The 26,259-nt window shown below is 40.6% G+C and overlaps 1 protein-coding gene and 2 pseudogenes across 3 annotated transcripts in view; all 3 read right to left on the bottom strand.

Moving 5' to 3' along the window:
• LOC145481559 (recQ-mediated genome instability protein 1-like) overlaps nt 1-26,259 on the bottom strand; it is a 36,463-nt gene that overhangs the window by 2,511 nt on the left and 7,693 nt on the right. The window lies entirely within an intron of this gene.
• On the bottom strand, nt 1,070-25,560 carry LOC145480433 (uncharacterized; annotated as a pseudogene). Its single transcript, XR_014048514.1, has 10 exons — nt 25,230-25,560; nt 23,952-24,608; nt 23,226-23,771; nt 21,847-22,474; nt 18,475-18,599; nt 16,146-16,452; nt 14,911-15,570; nt 14,208-14,753; nt 11,734-12,473; nt 1,070-2,869 (listed from the first exon to the last, which is right to left on the bottom strand). The product of XR_014048514.1 is annotated as an uncharacterized LOC145480433 (transcript).
• On the bottom strand, nt 2,868-7,179 carry LOC145481558 (uncharacterized; annotated as a pseudogene). Its single transcript, XR_014048658.1, has 4 exons — nt 6,953-7,179; nt 5,727-6,386; nt 4,774-5,322; nt 2,868-3,526 (listed from the first exon to the last, which is right to left on the bottom strand). The product of XR_014048658.1 is annotated as an uncharacterized LOC145481558 (transcript).

The raw sequence follows: 26,259 nt of genomic DNA, 5'->3' as shown, positions 1-26,259 counted from the left end.
TATTTACCATTTTGCATAACTTTAATCTAACTTTCAGCACTCAAAAGATTTAAAATGCTAAATTTTAGAATTCAAAAACATTGTGATGATTTGCTTTTGTGTTTGACAGAAGGATTTCTGCAAGTGTAATATATAGATTTAGGCCAGCCTAAAAGCGTAGCTCCTGGGCCGGGTTGTTCAAAGCCCGATTAAGCTAACCCAGAAAAAGGTAGAATTTTGATTTGAGTTTTGTAACTTTGCGGTGAGGTTTCTGTATATTGTTTGGCCTTCTGTTTTGAGTTTTAATAATCACCATATACACAAAAACAAAACAGCAAAACACATTTCTATAGAAGAAAAAGTTATAATTCGATTAACTTTTAATCCTGGGTTAGCGTAAACTGGCTTCCGAGCAATCCTGCCCTGTTTTCAACAAGCTAACCCAATATGAGCCCGCGATCCAATCGATAACCAGCGCTTGGTCAGCGGTCCACTTCAAGAAAACACGTGACTTCGAGGAGCTGTAAACCTGAGCCTGCGATATGGTCACGTGATACTGGTCAGCGGATACCTTGTATTGACAGGTGTCAATTGATCATAACATGGATGTCCAATATCAAGGAAGTACATGGTAAACCAAGGCTGCATGTCTCTGTCAACCTATTATTTGGAGTATGGCCGCCATGTTGGGCAACTCCGCCGTCGCCGTCGTCGTCGTCGTCGTCGTCGTCGTGTGTACGCGCCCACGAGCAATACCGCTAGCCATGATAACCATGAGAAAATCAACTCATGGGTTTCCTTTTCTTTCCCATATGAGTATGGGGCTCCGCTTGGCGGCCCTTCGGGCCGCCGGAGCTCCGCTATAAACTGAGTGCAACTGGTCAGCGGTTAACTTTCAGCCGTTCACGCGCTTGTACAAACAAGATGGCGTCTGTCACAGTACAACAAGCGTTAAGGACTTCGAACATTAATTAACTGTTTATCATTAGACAAGTTTTGGCTGTATCAGAAGTTTTATAAACAAACAATTAAACACTTTTCACATTTTTCAGTTGCTGATACACACACATGATGCCTAAGTTTCTACGTTTTGCTTGAAATAAAACAAAGCATTTTCTGGAACCAAAGTAGCATTATTTTGAGAATCGAGCATAATTTGAGCATTTTTTTTGGCCCAAAACGGAATTTCTAGGGGCATAAAATGCGAGTTTTACTAGCATAATCGGGAAAGGCCTACTAGAGATGACAATGACTCAGTTGAATTTTGCGTCATTACTTCAAAAAATGAAGAGCTAGGGCGGCGCTCAACTGAAATGTTTGAAATATGAAGCGACAAGGAGTGTTGTGCTCCTCCCTGGAAGAGATGCTCAGTGCATTGCTGGTTAGCTTCCAATACTTTGCCAAGTAACTCAACAAGTATCCTTTAAAGGCATTGTGAGAGTAAAGTGCCTTACCCAAGAACACAACACAATGTCGCTGACCAGAACTTGTAGCTCCACCCTCCCCGCTCGATCCGCAGTCCAACACGCTTGCAATTAGAACATCCCAAAACCAAATCAAATCAAATCTTTATTCACACTATTTTGATTACATAGCAAAACAAGTACAGAAAAAGTAGAAAGCAAATGTAGGTTATATCAGAAAGGCATATGAGTTTTAAATCCGTGCGCAGCAACCAAAGTAACAGAGCTTTCCAGTTGGCTGTCTCTTATTCACAGAAAAAGTAAGCATAATTTACAATGAACTATTACATAGGAAAGAGAGGAGTTATAAAAACTATGAAAACAAACCATACTCATTTACTATTATAGATTATATACAGTGCACAATCCTTTTTTACAATTTCTTAGTATAAACAACCAAAGATGGGTAATAGCAAGAGATAATAATCTCTTGATTTCTCTAATGGTTTCCAGGGGCAAAGCTAAAGCTTTCATTCACTCACTGATAAATTGTCTCTCATTTCAGTCGTTGGAAATTTTAAATGTAGTTTTCAAATAACGTAACCAACTTTCTTGGAGTTCTTAGGAAGAGGATGGCAAAGGGGAGGTCAATCAATCAATCGATCGATCGATGAATCTATCAAGGTTTGCTCTCATTATGTTTAGTTCTTTGTTTACACTTTCTCCGTGAAAGTGCTTTTGTTTTAAGTTTTCTCATGAATTTATTGAGAGAATTCGAGGAAAAGCAAACAGAGAGTCAACAGCAAGCGGACGTTTACCGTTGAAGGTGATACTTATTCTTCTTGTTGGCTTTCCTTTGTTACTTTTTTGCCGTACAGTAACGCAACTTATTGCTGTGTTTGGCCCATTTTCTTGATCTTCTCCAAGTTTCTTACAGGCTTTTGGAAGCCTTTAGCTTGAAGTGTTTCATGCAACATAAACTAAACTTACCAAAAGTCACCTGTGCCTTGCCACAACAGCCCAGCTTCACCGCTGGGCCCTGCCGTGACAGAGAAATACGGTAAAATAAAGGATTCAGGAGCTTGGGGAAGAAAAAGGCTCCCAGAGTCGGTCTCTTTGAAAATGATAAAAGAGAGCAAAATCATATTTCACGAAGTATTGGGTTTTCAGTTCTACTTTCGCGGGAAATTATCATGCACTTAAAGCCAAACTAACGTTAATATTTAGCGAAGTATAGTTGTCAACAATTTCCAATACCGAAGTCCATCATCAAAAGGAAACCGAGAAATTCTCACTGGTTACTTGGCTACGCATACTGTTTTCATTTACTCTGTAGCCGGACACAAAAATTTTAGAAACAAAGCAAGCGTAAACTTGGAGGAAGATGAGAGGGAAGGGGAGAGACCGAGGGTTGATGAAAAACAGCAGAGAAAATTTACTTTGGACTAAAGTACAATTGTATAACATAACAAAATTAATTGTAAAAGCTCAGGTGTAATATACTTGTATTATTTTTACGACGACGGCCTCAGTTTCATTTCACTAAATTTGAGTGAGACATACTCATTCTTCCAGTAGTACCAATTGACACCCCGGGAACTACTTGTGTCTCCCAGGTATTTTCCGTTTAGATTGGAGTAGTGGCAGTTGTTGTACCACCAGGCGCCAGTATATTGTACAGCACAGTTTTTACCGCTCCGTCTGTCATTATCTCTGTCCTTCACACTAAACGCCATGTTATTATGCCATGCTAACGAATCTCCCGCTGTCCCTGAATATGAACCCACTTCAAGTCGATACTGCGCCTGCTCATCACCAATCTTGAACTTGGCATATTTGGCATATGTCTTACCTCCGTTCCAGTCCTCTAGCTCCACTCGTAGCGAGCTGGGTCTAGACGCCGTCAGCCTGTGGATCTTGTCGTTTCCTAACCAGAACTCAGCAGACAGCTGACCAAAGCCTGCTTTGTAGTCGTCCCATCCCCGATAGAAGTCTACCGAGCCATCCTGTCTTTTTTTGAAACACGGTCCAGCCTCCACCGTCAGTGTGCATGTCACAATAGACACTGAAGTGTCCTGTGCCGTCTGGGTTGATAGAGTACACTCCACTCTGAGTATGGCCTGATTTTACCAGATCTGAACAATCTGACAAAATGAAAAGCAGGCAGTGAATTTAATTTTTATTTGAAATAATCCCAGTGATATTGCAGCTGAAATGTTATATAGGAAATTCCATCACGCTTGAAATCACCTTCTTTACGCATACTGTAGGCAAACCAATTATAATCTAAAAGTCAAAGCTCATTGGGCGGGTTAGAAAATGACCTGAATTAAAGACATAACCTTAGTATCCGAGAAATTGCAATCGTTCAGTTTTTAGTTCTTCTTCTCAGTTCTGGGTCTAGTAATATCATAAACTCGTTAAATATCGCTGTCTACATGACACACAGGCGGCCCAAGCTAACGATGTGAGGAGTTATTATTGTTTTTCGTTTGTGCGAACGTTTAGCGCGGTGATGTTAGTTGCAATCAGGCCTTCCACATTCAAAAGCGACGAAAATGATCGTCGGAAATTGTGAAAAAAAGATCTATTTGATGGAACTCGGTTCAATTCATTTAACTCTTAAGAGGAACCAATTCCACACTCATATTGGTAAGTGACGCATGACACTAGCCGGCTAATTGCAACATCACAGATAGAAATTATTCCTTGACCATTATTTCCCGTTTATTTTTATGCCTCACTTGGAAAACGTGTCCTCAAAGATATCATATTAAAAATATTGAAAACGACTGCGAAATTTAAATCGAAAAACCCTAAGCCGTACTAAAAAACGAATTTCCACCCTTAAAAGGTATGACGAGTAATGCCTCCAGTGCCATGTAAGAAGAAATCCTCTCCCACGGGATCAAGACCTCCCTTTGCCTTGAGTAAACATACTGATTACGAGATGAACTCTCCCTTTCTTCGCCTCGCGTTCTCTTTTACCGAATAAAGCAGGGTTTCGGAAACATGAACCCGTTTTGGCAAATTGTTTTCGAAGTACTCGTTAAGTAGTGATCGTTTTCCCAACTGGACAAATATGATCGCAGGTTAGGAATACAATAAATAATCAAACAAACATTGCATATAAAACGTAAACTTGTTAAGACTCTGATCTAATGGAAGGCTGACCATTTGCCAGCTTACATCAGCGTAGCCCAGAAGTTGTCCTGCCAGTGATTTAATCTGCATGCATGCGTATTTCGAGAGCCAGGTCCTGAACACCATTCACCAAGCAACTTTCAAAAGACGAGAAATATCTCCTTCAAAACCAACGGGCAGACGAAGGGATTTAGCGCACTCCAACTCTTTCTTTATGACAAATAGAACCACACAATTTATAACTTACCTTTCCCTCTTGCTATAACTTCAACATCACTAATGGCCTCGATATCAAACACTCCTGCACTTGTTGCCACGCACACATATATCCCGGCATCCTCTTTTTTCAAATCTCTTAACACAAGCGCATCGTTTGTCCTGTGGCTTCTCCCCACGGGAAGTGCTGCTCCTTGTCTTTTCCAACTGATGACTGGACGTGGATCACCGATGGCACTGCAGTTTAACGTCAAAGAGGTGCCAGTACCAACAGAAACCTTTCCAGGGGGTTTAACGGTAAACACAGGAAGGGAAACCACAACTAGTAGAGTTTTCCTCTCAACATTTCCTAAAAGGTTGACTGCTGAACAGAAGTAGGCGTCAGAATCAACTTTACGGACATGTGAGATTTGTAAAGCAGTGTTGTTATACTGCACCCTCCCCTGGGGTAACTGACCAGACAACTTCCTCCAGGTGACCACAGGAGCCGGGTATCCGGTCACGTGACAGGCCGGTAAAGTGACGCTACTCCCTTCGATGACGTAAGAAGGTCCCGGATGCAAAGAAGCACGAGGATGAACTGCAATCAAGAAAAAAACATTTAGTCTCAGTTTTGGACTTAAATATCAACTGATTTTCTAAGAAAATAAACCATTCATAGTTAGAAGTTTTGAAACTCGCTTTGACAAAATATACACTTAATTACTAGTTTCGAGAGACTGATTGTTTCCCAATGGACCAGTAATTGAGTCTTTTGTTATATAGCTGGAGTGAAGTGTAAAGTAACAAGGAAAGAAGAAGTCAAAGTAGCCTCTGGTTCATGGGAAAGCGGGCCAACAATTGCAGAATTGTTCCCCGCCGAGGCCAAAATTTAGATTTAGCCATTGCCACTTGACCATAAATCAAAATATGAGCGCGCATTAAACTCAACTAAATTCCAACCTTATAACAATTCAATTTGTATTATTATCAGCACAAGCTTACCGTTTACTGTTAATTGCACTACTTCCCGTGAATTCCCCAGGATGTTTGTTGCTGAACACTGATACAATCCTGCATCACTTCCGGTCACGTGCTTTAATTGCAGCTTTCCTCTTGAAACCGCTGACTGAATGATTTCTGACTGATTGTCCAGTTTACTCCACGCTACTGCAGGCTCAGGATTACCGCTGGCCGAACACAGAAACGAGGCTGATCCACCTTCGTTCACTGTCAACGTCACAGGAGAAACAACAACAGTAGGAGATGATATCGATTCACCGGGCTCGCCTTTAGTTCCCGGCATGCCTGCAGGCCCTACATCTCCTTTCTCACCTTTGGTTCCAGGCTCTCCCTTTAACCCCCCAGGTCCGATAATGCCTTGTTTGCCGCTCTTTCCTGGTGATCCCATAATGCCTCGATCTCCTTTATTTCCATTTCTTCCTTTCTGTCCTCTTCGTCCCCGGGCTCCTTTTGTCCCAGGTGGACCGGGAGGGCCTGGGGGACCTGATGAGCACATGACACTCTTAGATTGACACAGATGTGCTCTCCATTGTGATAAAAGATGCTTGCTGATTTTGATGGTGGTTTCCACAGTGTCTTTCGCTTCCGTCGTGTTCTTAGTTGATACAGCTTGACGTCTGTTTCTATGGAGGTTTTGAATTTCTAGCAACAAATAAAAATAGTACTTCATGAATAAAATAAACCCTAAAGTTACCAAAGCGTGGGAGCAAACTATTCCAAACCATACGAACCATTTGCTATTCAACGGTAGAAGTGAAACAAAAACCCCTTGAATGCGTTTTTTTACAACCGTCATCTGCAAAGCCGGTAAATAATCCTGTTTGTTTTAAACTACTGACACGACTGCGAAAACTGATGTTAGAGACTATTAAGTTTACATGCATGTAACGAACCCTGAGGCAGAAAATCTGTCCCAACCGACACAACATTAAGTCGTATTTGATACGATTAAAGGCAATTTTGTGCGAATGATTGCTTTTCTTCTGTCTGCACTTGATTTGAGAGAACTCGACCTGCTAACGTCAGGGTTTGTTTGCCACAGCACGCAGGAAGCAGTGAGAAGTGCGACAACACGCAATCAGGCTATTTGTTCGGTACTCTTTAAAGAACGTTTAGTCGCTTATAAATTCAATTTCTATCAAGACCAAGTTGTGGTTGCAAAAGCATAATGGTAACTCCTAGCTCGTACTTACTTAAGACCAACTTACCAGGAGCATTCTTGATTTTCATGTCCGCGTCGTTTGACTTCGGCTTGGCCTCTGCAACGTTTTCAAGAGTGTTTATTCTGTTCTTCTGCTCGTTCATCTCCAGTTCTACCCTTATAAACCCAGCGCAGTAAAACACAATAGACAAAGCAGAAATGATGGAAGAAAACGAAGGCAATGTCTGCTTTTGAACGGCGGCCATTTCGGTCGGTGATTTGAACAATCTGTAATTCTGCTCTATCTGGTTAGGTGATATCGAGATCACAAGATGACGAGATGACGAATCTACGCTGTAATGTGCCAAGATTTCTGCTGTTTACATACCATAAGCTCAAATTCGTTTACGATTTGAAATGTTATTGGTTTTCAGTGTGACATTTTAGTATGTGCTGAAAGATTCAGAATTTTCTAGATTAAGCTGAGCTGTCAGCATTTCCGGAGTACACCAAGACATAGGAAGTACATTTACAGACAAAAACTTCACATTACCCGATTTTAAGCAGCACGTAAACTAGAATTTTGGATAATTCTGGTTAGGTGATATTGAGATCACCAGATGACGAGGTGAAGAATCTACGCTGTAATGTGCCAAGATTTCTGCTGTTTACATACCATAAGCTCAAATTCGTTTACGATTTGAAATGCTATTGGTTTTCAGTGTGACATTTTAGTATGTGCTGAAAGACTCAGAATTTTCTAGATTAAGCTGCGCTGTCAGCATTTCCGGAGTACACCAAGACATAGGAAGTACATTTACAGACAAAAACTTCACATTACCCGAGTTTAAGCAGCAAGTCAACAGGAATTTTGGATCGTCAGTTTTTAATGGCGATTGTGAACCAGTCCAAATTCCACGTAGAATGAGTTTCTTCGCGCAAGGAGTCAATCCTAAACCCACTCACCAGGAGAACAAAGTTCATATCCGTCCTGGCGCATTCTAAAATTAGTTGCTTTTTGAAATTTGAACATGCTAAACATGTAAGAAGTCATTATTTTTTATTTCGTTTCCAGGGTTGCAACTTTCCGAAACACAGAGTTAAAACAGTCCACTTGATCTCCTTGAAAATTGTCGGTCGGGAGTGATAACATGTGGGGGGCCCGGGTGGCTCCCACACGCGCTCATTTTTTCGCATATTGACTTATCACCCATTATTATAACCAGACTAAAGCGTCACGCAGAGCGCTCAACCCTACAAGATCGGGGAAGTGCGAGAGGGGAAAATAAAGTCATACTCGACGGACTGTAAAAAGAGGGATTGTTTCAAGTCTTGTCGTTGCAGCAGAGAGTTCAGAAACTAATCGCCTTTGACAAAATACACATTCTTTCAAGATTTTTGCAAGTGTTTTGAAGTAGAAAGAAATGCAAGTGCTTCTCCTCGTAACATCAAAATGGTCAGATAAGATGGTTTTGTGTTTTGACTTGATCTGGGCGTTGTTCAGGTAACAAGCATACGTAATTGGATTTGTGTGTGTCCAGACAGGTATGTGACCAGGTAACACATCTTTTGGGCCTGGCGTGGTAACACGTGCTTAGGTGTGGTAAATCGCGACACACCATAGCAGATGACTCTCATTCTGTGTTTTAACAAGTTTATAGCACTGTTATAGACTACACATTCTTTCCCCCTGTACGATTGTCGAATTAAACTCTATATTGTCACTAAAACGATGCATTGACGCGACGAATCATTTCGGAAACGTCCCTGGAAGTTGGCTGAGTCAGGCGAAGAACAAGTGGTCTTGGCGTGTCGAGAGAGAACTGTAAATCCATCAACCCAGAGGTCGAAGCAAGGTTTCTTTCAAATTGCTCCGTTTTCTGAAAACAGACCAAATTAAGATGAGAGCTAAATTAGCAAAATCCTCTTCTCCCAGCTATTTAGCCTCAAAACAATGTCGGAATAGGGAAATGACCATCCGTAGGTAATTGGAGGTTTTAAGTTCCCCTTCCAGAACAGCTTTTGCTTTGAATGTTCAGTGCCGTAAATCATTAACAACCTACACCTGTTTTTATGTATTGCTAAAGTTTGATCTGAGATAAGTTAAACTTGCTGATTTCATTCATGGAGAGTGTTCATGTTTTAGTGACTGTGTCATGTGCTTTCCTTCTCCACGAAAATAATCCCCGAACATGCTACATGCATGAATTTGTTTCCCTACTTCAGGGACGTTACAAGTAAAAATTGTCATAGGAGAATCACAAGAACAAGGGAAACTCAGACGAAAACCAATAACCTTGCGTAATCTTCGACACAGATCTGGGTTGCGATTTCTCATTGCCTCTTGAATCTCAAGCTGAAATTAATCAAATATAAACATACGGTACTCACACTTTACCAAACAAACCCAGCCTCGGATCAATTTGAAATAATATAAATTTCTGCACTTTTTATATAGATCTGAAATATCACATTCAAACCTAGAGACTGGCAAATTTTAGGAAGATCGACTGCATATTTCCCAAAAATTTTACGAAAGTCATACAAACAATTCCGATCAACTTCGTGGCATTTCCGAATATTGTCGAAAAGTTCCGCAAATCTCCGAAATTTCCGAGGCAGATCAGACAACCTGCTGATGGATGCTATTGGCAAGTCTCGGGTGTTTGACGACTAGGAACGTAATGCGTTGTAAGCATACACATTCACAAGGCATCAACATCAACAAAGCCGATGAATACATCAAAGCATACCACTGAAACATTTTAGCAACAACAAATTATCGTACGGCTGTTTTTCTTAAGTTATACTTACCCCAGATTTTTCGAATGGATATTCCAACAACTCTGTTAAAACCTACAGATGATAATGACTCACCTGCGTTTTACGTCATTACTACAATAAATTCTTGGTTTTCACGAGAGGTCATCGGCGCCATATTGGATGAAATTAACAAAAGATTTCTAACTAACTTCTTTTATTTGTGTCATCCAATATGACCATCACGTCTTTGTCGTTAGAATTTCTCGGGATTGGTTGCAAACCATGAATAAAGATCAAGAGGGTTCTAATAAAGCTACGACATAACTCATCCATCCATCCGCTCAACTGAAATATTTGAATTATGAAGTGAGAGGCCTATTGCTACTTCTCCCTGGCAGGGATGCTCAGTACATTGTGGTTTGCTTCCAATATTTTGTCAGGTAACTCAACATGTGCCATTTGAAGGTTCTGTAAGAGGAAAGTGTCCTGCCCAAGAACACACCACCTCCCCAGCTCGATCCGCAGTCCAACACGCCTGCAATTAGAACATCCCATCACCAAATCAAATCAAATCAAATCAAATCAAATCAAATCAAATCAAATCAAATCAAATCAAATCAAGTCAAATCTTTATTCACACTCTTTTGATTACATAAAAAAATAAAATACAGAAAGCAGTAGAAAACAAATCTACGTTATAACACAAAGAGATATATGAGTTTTAAATACGTGTGCAGCAGCCAAAGCGGCAGAGCTTTCAAGTTGGCTGCCTCTTACTCACAGATAAAGGAAAGGCAAAGAAAAGGTAAATATAATTTACACTGAACTAATACATAGGATAAAAAGAAGTTACAAAAACTAAAAGAAAATTGTACGTTATACAGTGTACAATCCTTTGTTACAGGTTTCTTATAAACAACCAAAGGTAGGTAATAGGTAGATATTCAATCAGAGGCAAAGCTAAATCTTACATTCACTTAAAAGTAAATTGCTTCTTACTTTAGTGGCGCGAAATTTGAATTATAGTTTTGAAATGACGTAAGCACCTTTTTTAAATAAAAAAAATCATTTTTTTTAGAAAGAGGTTGGTGAAGGGGAAGTCAATATCATCTTTCACAAAGAAGAAAATGGAAAATTCACACTTCTCAAAAATGAGATGGCCATTTCACGTTTAACGAAAAAAAAAGAGCCAAGGGAAATTGTTTTGACAGAAACTATTATTACTATTCTACTACTTACTAAACAGTTTTACCTGCTTGTCTTATCTGCACGCGTTAGAGAGACTGATATGATACAACTTTCTGGAACGTTTCTCTTTCTTGTTCGATAATTTATTAATTTCTATTTGATTGCCATGTCAGGAGTCTAGTACAGTGGACGATATCGAATCTATTAGCTTGGTACTCGCTTCTCGCTTTTTTTTGTACTGAAGGAAAAATGCAACGATTAATCTATTAAGGTTGGTTCTTCTTTAGCTCTTCTTCTACAGTTGTTCCATTTGCCGTTCGTTGAAGGTGATACTAATGATCTCTACTGGCTTTCCTTTATTGCCTTTCAGTTGCCGGACAGAAAAGCGCTTACTGCTGTCTTTGGCCCATTTTCGTGATCTTCTCCAAGTTTCTTACACGCTTTTGGAAGCCTTTTACTTTGAAATGTTTCATACAACATGAACTAAACTTACTAAAAGTCACCTGTGCCTTGCCACAACAGCCCAGCTTCATGCACCACTGGGTCCTGCCGTGACAACGAAATACTGTAAAACAAAGGATTCAGGGGTTTGAGGACGAAAAAGGCTCCCAGAGTCGGTCTCTTTGAAAATGATAAAAGAGTACAAAATCATATTTCACAAAGTATTAAGTTTTCAATTCTACTTTCGCGGGAAATTACAATGCATTTGAAGCCAAACTAATGTTAATATTTAACGGAGTATAGTTGTCAACAATTTCCAACATCAAAAGGAAATCGAGAAATTCTCATTGGTTACTTGTCTACGCGGACTGTTTTCATTTTCTTTGTAACCGGACACAAAAAATGTAGAATTAAAGCAAGCGTAAAGTTGGAGGAAGGTGACGGGGAAGGGGAGACACCGAGCACTGATGAAAAACAGCAGAAAAAATTTACTTTGGACTAAAGTACAATTGTATAACATAACAAAATTAATTGTAAAAGCTCAGGTGTAATATACTGGTATTATTTTTACGATGACGGCCTCAGTTTCATTTCAGTAAATTTGAGTGAGACATGCGCGTTCTTCCAGTACCACCAACTGACACTCTGGGGACTAGTTGTGTCTCCCAAGTATTTTCCGTTTAGATTGGAGTAGGTGCACGAGTTGTACCACCAGGCGCCAGTACGTGATACAGCACAGTTGTTACCGCTCCATCTGTCATTATCTCTGTCCTTTGTACTAAACGCCATGTTATTATGCCATGCTAACGAATCTCCCGCTGTCCCTGAATATGAACCCACATCAAGTCGATACTGCGCCTGCTCATCGCCAATCTTGAACTTGCCATATTTGGCATACGCTTTACCTCCGTTCCAGTCCTCTAGCTCCACTCGTAGCGAGCTGGGTCTAGAGGCCGTCAACCTGTGGATCCTGTCGTTTCCTAACCAGAACTCAGCAGTCAGCTGACCAAAGCCTGCTTTGTAGTCGTCCCATCCCCGATAGAAGTCTACCGAGCCATCCTGTCTTCGCTGAAACACGGTCCAGCCTCCACCGTCAGTGCGCATGTCACAGTAGACACTGAAGTGTCCTGTACCGTCTGGGTTGATAGAGTACGCTCCACTCTGAGTATGGCCTGATTTTAGCAGATCTGAACAATCTGACAAAAAAGAATGTAGTAAGTCACTATTAAACTTTTTCAGTTATCTTGCAAATTATAAGTTTTGTGGAGAGTTCCCTAAAGATTAGTTGAAGCAATCTTGTCTTAAAAAATTGTTACAAACAAAATTGTTACGAAATTAAGGTCTCATAATAACCATAAGTTCTTACTGTTAGCTTTCTATTGTGGATTAAAGTTCGTGAGGCTGGTTTGGAAATAAACAGAATCAAAAATGTGTCATTGGCACTAGAGAAATGTCATATCTATATTGATTTTTAGCCCTCAGAAACGGGAGAAGTAAATTTAGATTTGTAATTTTAGATTATTGTTTTTTTAAGTGTCCTCACTCAACGGGAAACTGCCAATTGACATGACACTTTCAAAAACGTAGTATTATATTATTAATAATATACATGAAAAAATTACTCGATTCTGATTGGCTGAGAGCAGTGCAGCTCAAGTGTAACACCAGTGCAAAAACGTGTAACATCAGTGCAAAAAGTGTAACACCAGTGCAAATTACACATCGTAATTTTGGATTATGATTGGCTGAAAGAATATAGGAAATTTTCTAAGCCAATGATATCACGTCAAATGATGACGAAAATTTAGTGCAGAAACTTTGAAAAAAGTTTTCTTGAATGAAAAAAAATGGCTTCAAGAAAGATCTTCCGGCATTTCCTCCACGCGAATTTTTTTTCATGTTTATATTATTAATAAGTAATCATACGGTTTTTCTCATTCAATTTGGAATTAATTAGCACTTATGAGTTTTTAAAAAAGCTCACTCGTGCAAATTAATTCCAAATTGAACTCAAAACCGTATGATTAGCTATACTAATTATTCAATAATCTAATTAACATACTCAAATTTGCAATTAGTCAATCGTAAGCGGTGTCTTCTGTTTTGATATCCTGCCACACCAAGTCACTTACCTGGTATGGCCGGATTTTTGGCTGAATTTGGGCTCGGTGAATACCCAACTGTACCGTTTGTAGGCTTCGGCGGCATATCAGGCGAGTTTGGTCGAGCCATGGTTCTTATTTCGGCGAGATGTAGTCTAGCCAAAATACCCGAAATAACCATAAATACCTATAAATAGGTAGGTATAAATACCAGGCTCGTTTGATCTCGTCTTGAGTATTCTGGCTCGCCTAAATATGGACTATGGTCTATCAAACTTATGAGGATACAAAGCACGTAGCTTTCAAGTTACGACGATTGCTTACTTTATCATCCAGCGTTTTTCCGCGTGCAGCTTTAAATTGTTACAGATCTTGCTTTTTAAGCACAACAAAAGATCAATTTTGTCGATTAAAACGTACAGTTCTGACACAAAATTAGCAAGAAGATCTCAATTGGTGTGTGTTTCTATTCTAGGAATTCTTTCTTCTGTTATAAAGCTTTCAAGGAAGTGATGAGAGCACTATCCTATCGACCTATCGACTCATGTTTCTCACTACACTTCTCTCGTCTCCAAAATACGACATCGCTTGTGCATAGGGAAAAAGAAAGACATGTCCGACCGCAGGAATTTAAGTGCAGACTTACTCTCTCTTTGTGACAAAGGGTGTCACTCTATTCAAAACCTACCTCTCACTTTTCTAACTTCAATATAGCTTATTGTTTCGCTATCAAACATTCCTGCAGTTGTAGCCACACCCAGACAGCAGGAATTTGAGTCAGCCTTGCTCTCTCTTTGTGACAAATGGGACACTATATTCATAACTTACCTCGCGGTTTTCTAACTTCAACATCACTTATTGTCTCGATATGGAACACTCCTGCACTTGTAGCCACACAAATGTAGTTTCCAGCATCTTCTTCTTTCAGATCTCTCAAGACAAACGCATCAGCTGTCTTGTGACTCCTTCTCACAGGCAGTACTGCTCCTTGTCTTTTCCAAGTAATGACTGGTGGTGGATCACCGATGGCGCTGCAGTTCAAGGTTAAAGTGTCGCCAGTAATAGCAAAAACCTTTCCAGGCGGTTTAACAGTGAACCGAGGAAGTGAAATCACAACTAGTAGAGTTTTTCTTTCAACGTTTCCTAAAAGGTTGACCGCTGAACAGAAGTAGGCATCAGAATCAACTTTACGGACATATGAGATTTGTAAAGCAGTGTTGTTATACTTTGTCCTCCCCTGGGGTAACTGACCAGATGACTTCCTCCAGGTGACCACAGGAGCCGGGTATCCGGTGACGTGACAGGTAGGTAAAGTGACGTTACTTCCTTCAATGACGTGATAAGGTCCCGGATGTAGAGAAACACGAGGATGTACTGCATTCAAGTGAAAAAAATTAAGCCTCATTTTTGGACTTGAACATCAACTGATTTTCCAAAAAACGAAATATAAACCACTCACAGTTGGAAGGGCTGGCACCCCCTTTGACAGGAAATAATTCATTTTATAACATTTTCATTATCATAAGCTTACCATTTACTGTCAATCCCGCCACTTTCCGTGAATCCCCCAGGATGTTTGTTGCTAAACACTGATACAAGCCTGCGTCACTTCCGGTCACGTGCTTTAACTGCAACTTTCCTCCTGAAACCGCTGACTGAATTATTTCTGACTGATTGTTCAGTTTAGTCCACACTACTGAAGGCTCAGGATTACCGCTTGCTGAACACTGAAACGAGGCTGATCCACCTTCGTTCACTGTCAACGTCACAGGAGAAACAACAACAGCAGGAGTTGATATCGATTCGCCAGGCTCGCCTTTCCTTCCCGGCATGCCTGCAGGACCTACATCTCCTTTCTCACCTTTGTTTCCAGGCTCTCCCTTTAACCCCCCAGGTCCCATGATGCCTTGCTTACCGCTCTTTCCTGGCGATCCCATAATGCCTTGATCTCCTTTATTTCCATTTCTTCCTTTTTGTCCTCTTCGTCCCCGGGCTCCTTTTGTCCCAGGTGGACCGGAAGGGCCTGGCGGACCTGATGAGCACGTGACACTCTTAGATTGACACAGATGTGCTCTCCATTGTGATAAAAGATGCTTGCTGATTTTGATGGTGGTTTCCGCAGTGTCTTTCGCTTCCGTCGTGTTCGTAGTTGATACAACCTGACGTCTGTTTCTATGGAGGTTTTGAATTTCTAGCAACAAATAAAAATAGTACTTCAGTAACCAAAATAAACCCTACAGTTACCAAAGCATGGGAGCAAACAATTCCAAACCATAAAGAACCATTTGCTATTCAACGTTAAAAGTGAAACAAAAGCCTCTTGAATGCGTTTTTTAAAACCGTCACCTGCAAAGCTGGTAAATAATCCTGTTTGTTTTAAACTACTGAGACGACTGCGAAAACTGATGTTAGAGACTAATTAAGTTTACATGCATGTAACGAAGCCTGATGCAGAAAATCTGTCCAACGGATACAACATTAAGTCGTATTTGATACGATTAAAGGCAATTTTGTGCGAATGATTGCTTTTCTTCTGAGATTGTCTGCACTTGATGTGAGAGAACTCGACCTGCTAACCTCCGGGTTTGTTTGCCACAGCACACAGGAAGCAGTGAGAAGTGCGACAACACGCAATCAGGCTATATTTGTTCGGTACTCTTTAAAGAACGTTTAGTCGCTGATAAATTTAATTTCTATCAAGACCAAGTTGTGGTCGCAAAAACGTAATGGTAACTCCTAGTTCGTACTTACTTAAGACCAACTTACCAAGAGCATTCTTGATTTTCATGTCTGCATCGTTTGACTTCGGATTGGCCTCTGCAACGTTTTCAAGAGCGTTTATTCTGTTCTTCTGCTCGTTCATCTCAAGTTCTATTCTTATAAACCCAACGCAGTAAAACACAATAGACCAAACAGAAATGATGGAAGAAAACGAAGGCAATGTCTGCTTTTGAACGGCGGCCATTTTGGTCGGTGATTTGAACAATCTGGAATTCTGCTTCAGCTCGTTACGCGATACTGAGATCACGAGTATACACTGTTATGTGCCAAGATTTCTACTGTTTACATGAAGCTCAAATTCGTATACGATTTGACATGCTATAGATCGTTTTCACGTGACGTCATCAAATTCCAAAATCCAAAACTAAAGAGCCACGAAAATTTTTATCCTCAAAAGGCATAAGGGGATCTAAACCTAAATCTGTTTACAACTTTTCAGCTCAATAGTGTGCTTGATTTAAAAACCAGTGCCGTTTGAAGTTCAGAGTTATGTCGGTGGGTGACATACCATTCCGATCGCGTTTGTGGAGAAATATACACTTATCTAGTGAATTGTAGCCTTTTTAGGAGTTAAAGTGTTAGGAAAAGTGCTTGTGTAAATGTTTGTTGGTTCAGTTCAGGTAATCAGTCACCTAGATAGCCAAAGTAAGTTCCAGATGTTTGCACTATTTTCCGACCGCCATGTTGGTGGAGCACAGAGCTCCACCAACATGGCGGCTCCATACTGGGCTCTATAAATTTGCGCAAAACATTTCGACGAATATCTGAAGTTTGGGAAAACGCAAAGACTCAAAAATTGGAGAAGTGTCTCCTTTACCTGTCTCCTATAATATTAAAATTTCTCGACTTTATCCACTGATTAGTTTTCGATTTTTTCGTTGCGTGACAGTGAAAACCATCTATTGGTTTTTAGTGTGACATTTTAGTATGTGGTGAAAGAATCAGAATTTTCTAGATTAAAGGGGCAAGGTCACGCAATTTTAGGCAATTTCAGCACTTATCAAATGGTCATAGAATTAACTAAAATATTACAAAAACGGCTCAAAACTATAGATCTCAAACAAAACACAGGAAAGCCAAGGGACATGGACGGACAAAACTGGAGAGAATTAAAATGGATAGCATTTGGGTAGGTATGAAAAACGTCGGCCCACCTTTTTTCAAATTTATATCAGTTCATATCAAAATGTCAATTACACAGCTGGAAAATCATTCTCATTTGCTATGTGGCCGTGATTTTGCAAATGAAAGAATTTTGCTCCGCCAATTTGACGTTTAGTGCTCATAATAAACAAAATTAAACAAAATTACCTAAAATAGCGTGACCTAGCCCCTTTAAACTGAGCTGTAAGCATTTCCTGAGTACAACATCACAGAAGAAGTACATTTATAGACTAAACCTTCACATTACCCGAGTCAGAGCAGCAAGTGAATAGGAATTTTGCATCGTTTTTCAATGGCGATTGTGAACTAGTACAAATTCCATGTAGAATGATTTTCTTCGCACAAGACGTCAATTCTAAACCCATTCACCAGGAGAACAAAGTTCAAATCCGTCCTGGCGCATTCTAAAATTAGATGCTTTTGAAATTTGAACATGCTATACATGTAAGAAGTCATTATTTTGATTTCGTTTCCAGGGTTGCGACTTTCCGAAACACCGTGTTAAAACAGTCCACTTTATCCTCTTGCTCTTATTATTGAAAATTGTTGGTCGGGAGTGATAAAAAGTGAGAGGACTGTGGCGCTCCCACACGTGCTGATTTTTGGCACATAAACTTATCACGCATGTTTCAGATACACGCGTCACGCAGAGCGGTCAGCCTCGGGGGCGTGCTCGAGCGCGGGAAAAATAAAGTCATACTCGACGGACTTAGACTACGAGTAGTCCCTCTTTAGCTTAGTCCGTCAAGTGAGACACGAAAGAAAGCCGCGAGAAAAAATGGCCGCCCGAGATCCGAGAGGAGAGAAGCTTCTCGCCCCCAGGATCTCGCGCGGCCATTTTTTCTCGTGGTTTTCTTTTGCGTCTTGCTCGACAGACTAAGCGAAAGAGGGACTGCTTGTAGTCTACGACGGACTACCAAAAGAAGCATTGCTTCAAGTCTAGTCGTTGCAGCACAGATTTCAGAAACTGATCGCTTCAACAAGAAACAAAATACACAATCTTTTCACAATTTTGTTCAATTGTTTTGAGGTAGACAGAAATACAAGTGTTTCTCTTCGTAACAGCAAAATGGACAGTTTTCTCTGAAAAAAAGATGAGATGGTTTTGTGTTTTAAATTGATGTGGGCGTTGTCCAGGTAACACGCATACGTAATTGGATTTGTGTGTATCCAGACAGGTATGTGACCAGATAACACATGTTTTGGGCCTGGCGAGGTAACACGTCCTTAGGTGTGGTGTAAATAGCAACACACAACAGCAAGTTGACTCTCATTCTGTATTTTAACAAGTTTGTAACATTGTTATAGACTACACATTCTTTCCCCGTTTACGATTGTCGAATTAAACTCTATGTTGACACTAAAACCACGCATTGACGCGACGAATCATTTCGGAAACGTCCCTGGAAGTTGGCTGAGTCAGGCGAAGGACACGTGGTCTTGGCGTGTCGGGAGAGAATTGTAAATCCATCAACCCAGAGGTCGAAGCAAGGTTTCTTTCAAATTGTACCGTTTTCTGTAAACAGACGAAATTAAGATGAGAGCTACATTAGCAAAATACTGTTCTCCCAACTATTCAGCCTCAAAACAATATCGGAAGAGGAAAATGACCATCCGTAGGTAATTGCATGTTACCAGTCTTGTGTAATGTTTTTATGTACTGCTAAAGTTTGATCTAAGATGACCTCTTGTTTATATCGTAGTTTTAATTTTGACTTGTTGATTTCATCCATGAAGAGTTTTCATGTTTTAGTGACTGTGTCATGTGCTTTCCTCCTTCAAGAAAAGAATCCTCAAACATGCTACATGCATGACTTTGTTTCCCTACTTTAGGGGCACTACAAGGAAAAAATGTTACAGGAAAATCACAAGAACAAGGGAAACTCAAACGAAAACCAATAACCTTGCGTAATCTTCGACACAGATCTGGGTTGCGACTTCTCATTGCCTCTTGAAGCTCAAGCTGAAATTAATCAAATATAAACATACAGCACTCACACTTTACCAAACAAACCGAGATTCATAGTCTCGGATCAGTTTGACATAACATAAATTTCTGCAGTTTTGACATACATCTGAACTATCACGCTCCAACCAAGTGACTGGATATTTTTAGGAAGATCGATCGACTTCATAATTCACGAAAATTTTACGAAAGTCATCCAAACGGTTCCGAACAACTCCGTGGCATATTTCCGAAATTACCGAAAAGTTCTGCACACTCCCAAAACTTTCGAGGCAGATCAGACAACCCGCTGATGGATGCTACTGGCAAGTCTCGGGTGATCTGAGGACTTCCACCGCAATGCATTGTAAGCATACACAGTCACAAGGCATAAACATCAACAAAGCCGACGAATGCGTCACAGCATACCACTGAAAAGTGTTCATAACAAAAAAAAGTAAACTTACCCGATATTTATCGACTGGATATTCCAATAACTCTGTTAAAACCTAGAGATGACAATGACTCAGTTGAATTTTAAGGTCATTACTGCGGCGAATAAAGAGGAGGGTGTTCAACTGAAATATTTGAATTATGAAGCAACGAGGCGTGTTGCTACTCCTCCCTGGAAGGGATGCTCAATACATTGTGGTTAGCTTCCAATATTTTGTCAGGTAACTCCACATGTGACATTTGAAGGTTCTGCAAGAGTGAAGTGTGTTGCCCAACAAAGTCACCCTGACCCCGTACCCCCACCCCCATCCCCTCGCTGGATCCGCAGTCCAACACGTTTGCAATTAGAACATCCCACCACCAAATCAAATCAAATCTTTATTCACACTATTTTGATTACAAAGGGAAAAAGTACACAAAACAGAAGAAAACAAACGTAGGATATATCCCAAAAAATATAGGAGTTTGTTAAATGAGTGTGCAGCAGCCAAAGTAGCAGAGCTTTAAGTTGGTTGCTGCTTATTCATGATCACAGATAAAGGAAAAGAAATGTAAATATAACTAAGGAGTTATTAAAACTTTATCAAACAAATATACTCAATTACTATAGAGCGTTTTCACGTGACGTCCTCACTTTCTAAAATCCAAAACTAGAGCCACCAAAGGTTTTATCCTCATCAAGCATAAGAGCCGGTATATTTATATCTGTTTACAATTTTACAGCTCAATAACGTGCTTCGTTTGGAAACCAAAGCATTTTGAATTTCAGGGTTATGGAGGTGCGTGACACAAGGCTACGATCGAGCCGGTTTGTTGTAAAATATATACTTATTTCACGATTTTGAGCCTTTTTAGAAGTTAGAGCTTTAGGAAAAGTACTTATTTAAATGCTTCTTTGTTCAGTACTGATAATTAGTCGCCTAGATAGCCAAAGTAAGTTCCAGATGTTTACTCTATTTTCCGACCGCCATATTGCTGTACCACGGATGTACACCAACATAGCGTTTTCAGACTGGGCTCTGTAAATTTCTGCGGAACATTTCGACAAAATTCTGAAACTTGGGGAAACGTACAGGCCTAAAACTTAGAGAAGCGTGTTATTTAGTTATCTTCTATAGCATCACAATTTCTTAGCTTTTTCCACTGGATGGTTTTCGATTTATTTTTCATTGCGTGACAATGAAAACGATCTACAAGTACAATTATTATACACTTATATACCGCGTACAATCCTGTTTTGCAGGTTTCTTAAAAACAAGCAAAGATAGGTAATAGGTAGATATTCAATCAGGGGCAAAGCTAAAGCTTTCATTCACCTCGAAGTAAATTGTTTCTTATTTCAAAGGTTCGAAATCTTTACTCACGTTTTGAAATGTTTTAGAATTGGTACCTCTCATGATATGGGGTGAAAAAAAATTCAAGTCACGCCCACAAAACAGGATCTTGGTACCTCTTAGAGGTTCGTTTTAACTTTCCGAGCACCCACGTCTTTTTTACATGGGAGTCCCCCCCCCCCCCCCGGGAATTATTGCTGTGTTTGGCCCATTTTCGTGATCTTGTCCAAGTTTCTTGCAGGCTTTTGAGAGCCTTTTTGTTTCAAATGTGCATTGTCACCCTACCGCTAGTTTTACCGCTAGATTCTGTCGTGACAAAGAAATACGGTAGATCAAACTTCAGTGGTTTGGGGACAAAAATGGCTCGACTCCCAGATTTGTTCTCTTGAAAAATGATAAATGAAAACAAAACTCATATTTCACGAAGAACTGAGTGCTAAATTCTAGTTTCGCAGAAAATTATCATACACTTGAAGCGAAAATAACGTTAATATTTAACAGTGTATAGTTATCAACGGGTTCAAATACCGGAAGTCCATCATCAAAAAGAAAAAGAAATCGAAAAATTCTCAATGGTTACTTGGTTACGCGGACTGTTTTCATTTTCTTTCCAGTTGGACACAAAAAATGTAGAAACAAAGCGAGCGTAAAGTTGGAGGAAGAGAGGGGATGGGGAGATCGAGGGGTTTGGAGCAAAAGAGCACGGAGAGAGTTTATTTTAGATTAAGGAACAATTTTATGAGAAAATTGTTTTTCAAAGTTAAGGTGTAACTGGTATTATTATTTCTACGATGTCGGCCTCAGTTTCATTTCAGTAAATTTGAGTGAGCGCCAACGTCTGAAGCCGAACCACAAAGTTGATCGGCTGTCAATCTTTCCTTCTCCCAAGTATTTTCCGTTTAGATTGGAATAGTGGCAATTCTTGTACCACCAGGCGCCTATATTGGAAGCAGCACAGTCGAAACTATCGGCTTCGTCATTATCTCTGTCCTTTGTGCTAAACGCCGAGTAATTTCCACGCTCTTTTAAAGAATCTCCCGCTGTACCTGCATATGAACCCACTTCAAGTCGATACTGCGCCTGCTCGTCACCAATGTTGAACTTGCCATATTTGGCATACGCTTTACCTCCGTTCCAGTCCTCTAGCTCCACTCGTAGCGAGCTGGGTCTCGAGGCCGTCAGCCTGTGGATCTTGTCGTTTCCTAACCAGAACTCAGCAGTCAGCTGACCAAAGCCTGCTTTGTAGTCGTCCCATCCCCGAAAAAAGTCTACCGAGCCATCCTGCCTTCGTTGAAACACGGTCCAGCCTCCACCGTCAGTGCGCATGTCACAGTAGACACTGAAGTGTCCTGTACCGTCTGGGTTGATAGAGTACACTCCACTCTGAGTATGGCCTGATTTTAACAGATCTGAACAATCTGAGAAAAATAAGATGTAAGCTATCAAATCACTGACCTGATGTGGCCGGATTTTTGGTCGAGTTTGGGAACGGTAAACATACACATCAGGCTCGTTTGACCTCTTTGTGGGTATTCTGGCTCAACTGTGTCTCGCCAAAATATGAACCATTGTCGACCAAACTTGTGTGCTTTACAAAATTTCAAAGCATGAAGCTTACAAATCATGACGAATACTTGCACTATCATCAGCCGTTTTAAAGCCGTGCGCTTTAATTCGTTACAGAATTTGATTCTCTCGCAAATGATAAATCAGAAATGTTGTCGAATAAAAAAGTAAAGTTAAAGCACAAAATAAGCAGGAAGACCTAAAGTGGTGTGTGTTTTATTGAAGGAATTCAGACGCTTTCTAATAAGACGTAGCAAAACACTTAGTTAATGCAGTCGTGCGCGATCCATAAAGCCAAAATGCAGGCTCAACCTGGGAGTAAAACCTCGTTTTACGCCGATTTCGCAAGAGATTTAAAGCTTTATTATTAAACAAATAAATATGGCTTGACCGTACTTTGTTCTGTTATAAAGCATTCAAGGAAGCGATGAGAACACTGTCCTATCGGCCCATCGACTCATACTTCTCCCTACACTTCTTTCGTGCTTTCGCCTCCAAAATACAGCATCAATATTGTGCATAGGGGAAGGGAAAACAAAAGTCATCAGGAATTACATGTACTCTCTTTTTGTGACAAAGGGAGACACTATATTCATAACTTACCTCTCGGTTTTCTAACTTCAACATCACTTATTGTCTCGATATCAAACACTCCTGCACTTGTAGCCACGCAAATGTAGTTTCCAGCATCCTCTCTTGTCACATCTCTCAAGACAAGGGCATTGTTTATCCTGTGACTCCTCCCCACGGGCAGTACTGCTCCTTGTCTTTTCCAACTGATGACTGGTCGTGGATCACCGATGGCGCCACAGTTCAAGGTTAAAGTGGTTCCAGGACCAACAAAGACCTTTCCAGGCGGTTTAACGGTAAACTCAGGAAGTGAAATCACAACTAGTAGAGTTTTTCTTTCAACATTTCCTAAAATGTTGACCGCTGAACAGAAGTAGGCGTCAGAATCAACTTTACGGACATTTGAGATTTGTAAAGCAGTGTTGTTATACTGCGCCCTCCCCTGGGGTAACTGACCAGACAACTTCCTCCAGGTGACCACAGGAGCTGGGTATCCGGTCACGTGACAGATAGGTAAGGTGACGTTGCTTCCTTCAATGACGTGGTAAGGTCCCGGATGTAGAGTAACACGAGGATGCACTGCAATCAAATGAAAAGCATTTAGTCTCATATTTGGACTTAAACATCGACTGATTTTCCAAAAAAACGAAATGTAGAACCACTCATAAGAAAAATAAACCATTCACAGTTGGAAAGCCCGGCACTCCCTTTGGCAGGAAATAATTCATTTTGTAATTATTGCTATCACCAGAAGCTTACCATTTACTGTCAACCGCGCCACTTTCCGTGAATCCCCCAGGATGTTTGTTGCTGAACACTGATACAAGCCTGTGTCACTTCCAGTCACGTGCTTCAACTACAACTTTTCTCCTGAAACCGCTGACTGAATGATTTCTGACTGACTGTCCAGTTTACTCCACGCTACTGCAGGCACAGGATTACCGCTTGCTGAGCACTGAAACGAGGCTGAGCCACCTTCGTTCACTGTCAACATCACGGGAGAAATAACAACAGCGGGAGATGATATCGATTCGCCAGGCTCGCCTTTCCTTCCCGGCATGCCTGAGGGTCCTGTGCCTCCTTTCTGACCTTTGGTTCCAGAGTCTCCCTTTAATCCCACAGGTCCCATAATGCCTTGCTTGCCGCTCCTTCCTGGCGATCCCATAATACCTTGATCTCCTTTGTGTCCAGTTCTTCCTTTCTGTCCTCTTCGTCCCCGGGCTTCTTTTGTCCCACGTGGACCGGGAGGGCCTGGAGGACCTGACGAACACGTGACACCTTTGGACTGACAGAGATACAATCTCCCGGATGATAAGAGTTTGTTTATTTGGAGCATCGTTTCCGCTATGCTGTCAGCTTCAGACGCGTTCTTAGTTAATACAACGTGACGGCTCTTTCTATGGAGTCTTTGAATTTCTACCAACAAAAGGAAATAGTATTGGAATGAAATAAATTCTACATTTTTATAGCTACCATGGCGAGAAAGAAGACTCTCCTTTTTTCAGGTTATTAACTGATCATTAAATAGAAAACCATTTGCTTTTCAACATTAGGAATAAAACAAAACCTATTGAATGTCTTTTTTACAACCCTACAAGGCCTGTACTTAATCCTGTTTGTTTTAAACATGAAAAATGACTGATGCTTTGTTACATTACACTTTTAACACTTTTTATTTGAGACAAATTAAGGTTACATGTGTGTAATAACCGCTGATGCAGAAAATCTCTCACAACCGACAGCGAGTTTCGTTGTGCTGATTTGTTCCTGGTCATTAGCTCATATTTGATATGATTAAAGGCAATTTCGTACGAATGATTACTTTTCTTCTGAAATTCAGTGTCAGCAATTAATTTGAAAGAACTCCACCTTTTAACCTCCGGGTTCGTTTGCCACAACAAACAGGAAGCAGTGAGAAGTGCGACAACACGCAATCAGGCTCTTTGAATAACATTTGGTCGTTTTTAAGTTACCATCACGAATAAAACAAAAACATGGTGGTAACTCCTGGCTCGTACTTTATCAAGATCAACTTACCAGGAGCTTTCTTGATTTTCATGTCTGCGTCGTTTGACTTCGGATTGGCCTCTGCAACGTTTTCAAGAGTGTTTATTCTGTTCTTCTGCTCGTTCATCTCCAGTTCTACTCTTATAAACCCAACGCAGTAAAAGACAATAGACAAAACAGAAATGATGGAAGAAAACGAAGGCAATGTCTGCTTTTGAACGGCGGCCATTTCGGTCGGTGATTTGAACAATCTGGAATTCTGCTTCAGCTCGTTACGTGATACTGAGATCACGAGATCACGAGTATACACTGAAAAGTGCCAAGATTTCTGCTGTTTACATACCATAAGCTCAAATTCGTTTACGATTTGAAATGCTATTGGTTTTCAGTGTGGTATTTTAGTATGTGTTGAAAGACTCAAAATTGTCTAGATTAAAAGCTGTCGGGATTTCCGGAGTAAACCATCACACAGGAAGTACATTTGCAGACAAAAACTTCACATTACCCGAGTCAGAGCAGCAAGTCAACAGGAATTTTGGATCGTTTTTTATAGGGAGTGTGAACCAGTACAAATTCTGTCAAGAATAAGTTTCTTCGCTCAGAACGGCAATGCTAAACCCACTCAACAGGGGTAACAAAGTTCAAATCCGTCCGGAGCTGTTGAGATTTGCTGGCCTCAAATTATACGGGGAGGGGACTGGGTCACACTGGGTGCGCGGTGAGACCACACGTGCTAATTTTTGGCACATATAGGTCTCACGCAAGTTTCACGTATCCCACGTTTATTTTCTCATTCATTCAAAATCTGTACGTATGTGTGATGGCCATGCTTTGCCAGAGTAACGTTGGCTTGAGACAATCATATAAATTACATATTTAAGCGTAAAGATAAAGAGGTCTTGAACCCTGAGCGAGTCACTGTGTTGTGTTCATTGGCAAGACAGTTCGTTCTATCAAAGTTCTATTCAGCTATTATTTATTGAGTACAGTAAAAACCCACGAGTAAGAACCTAGATTTTAAGAATCTGCTAGGCCAAAATTTGCGAGTTAGACCCCGCTG

This window comes from Orbicella franksi, chromosome 3 (assembly GCF_964199315.1).
Source record: "Orbicella franksi chromosome 3, jaOrbFran1.1, whole genome shotgun sequence".
Taxonomy (NCBI): Eukaryota; Metazoa; Cnidaria; class Anthozoa; order Scleractinia; family Merulinidae; genus Orbicella; species Orbicella franksi.
The sequence above is the reverse complement of the archived record's forward strand: the minus strand, read 5'-3'. Positions and strand labels throughout refer to the sequence as shown.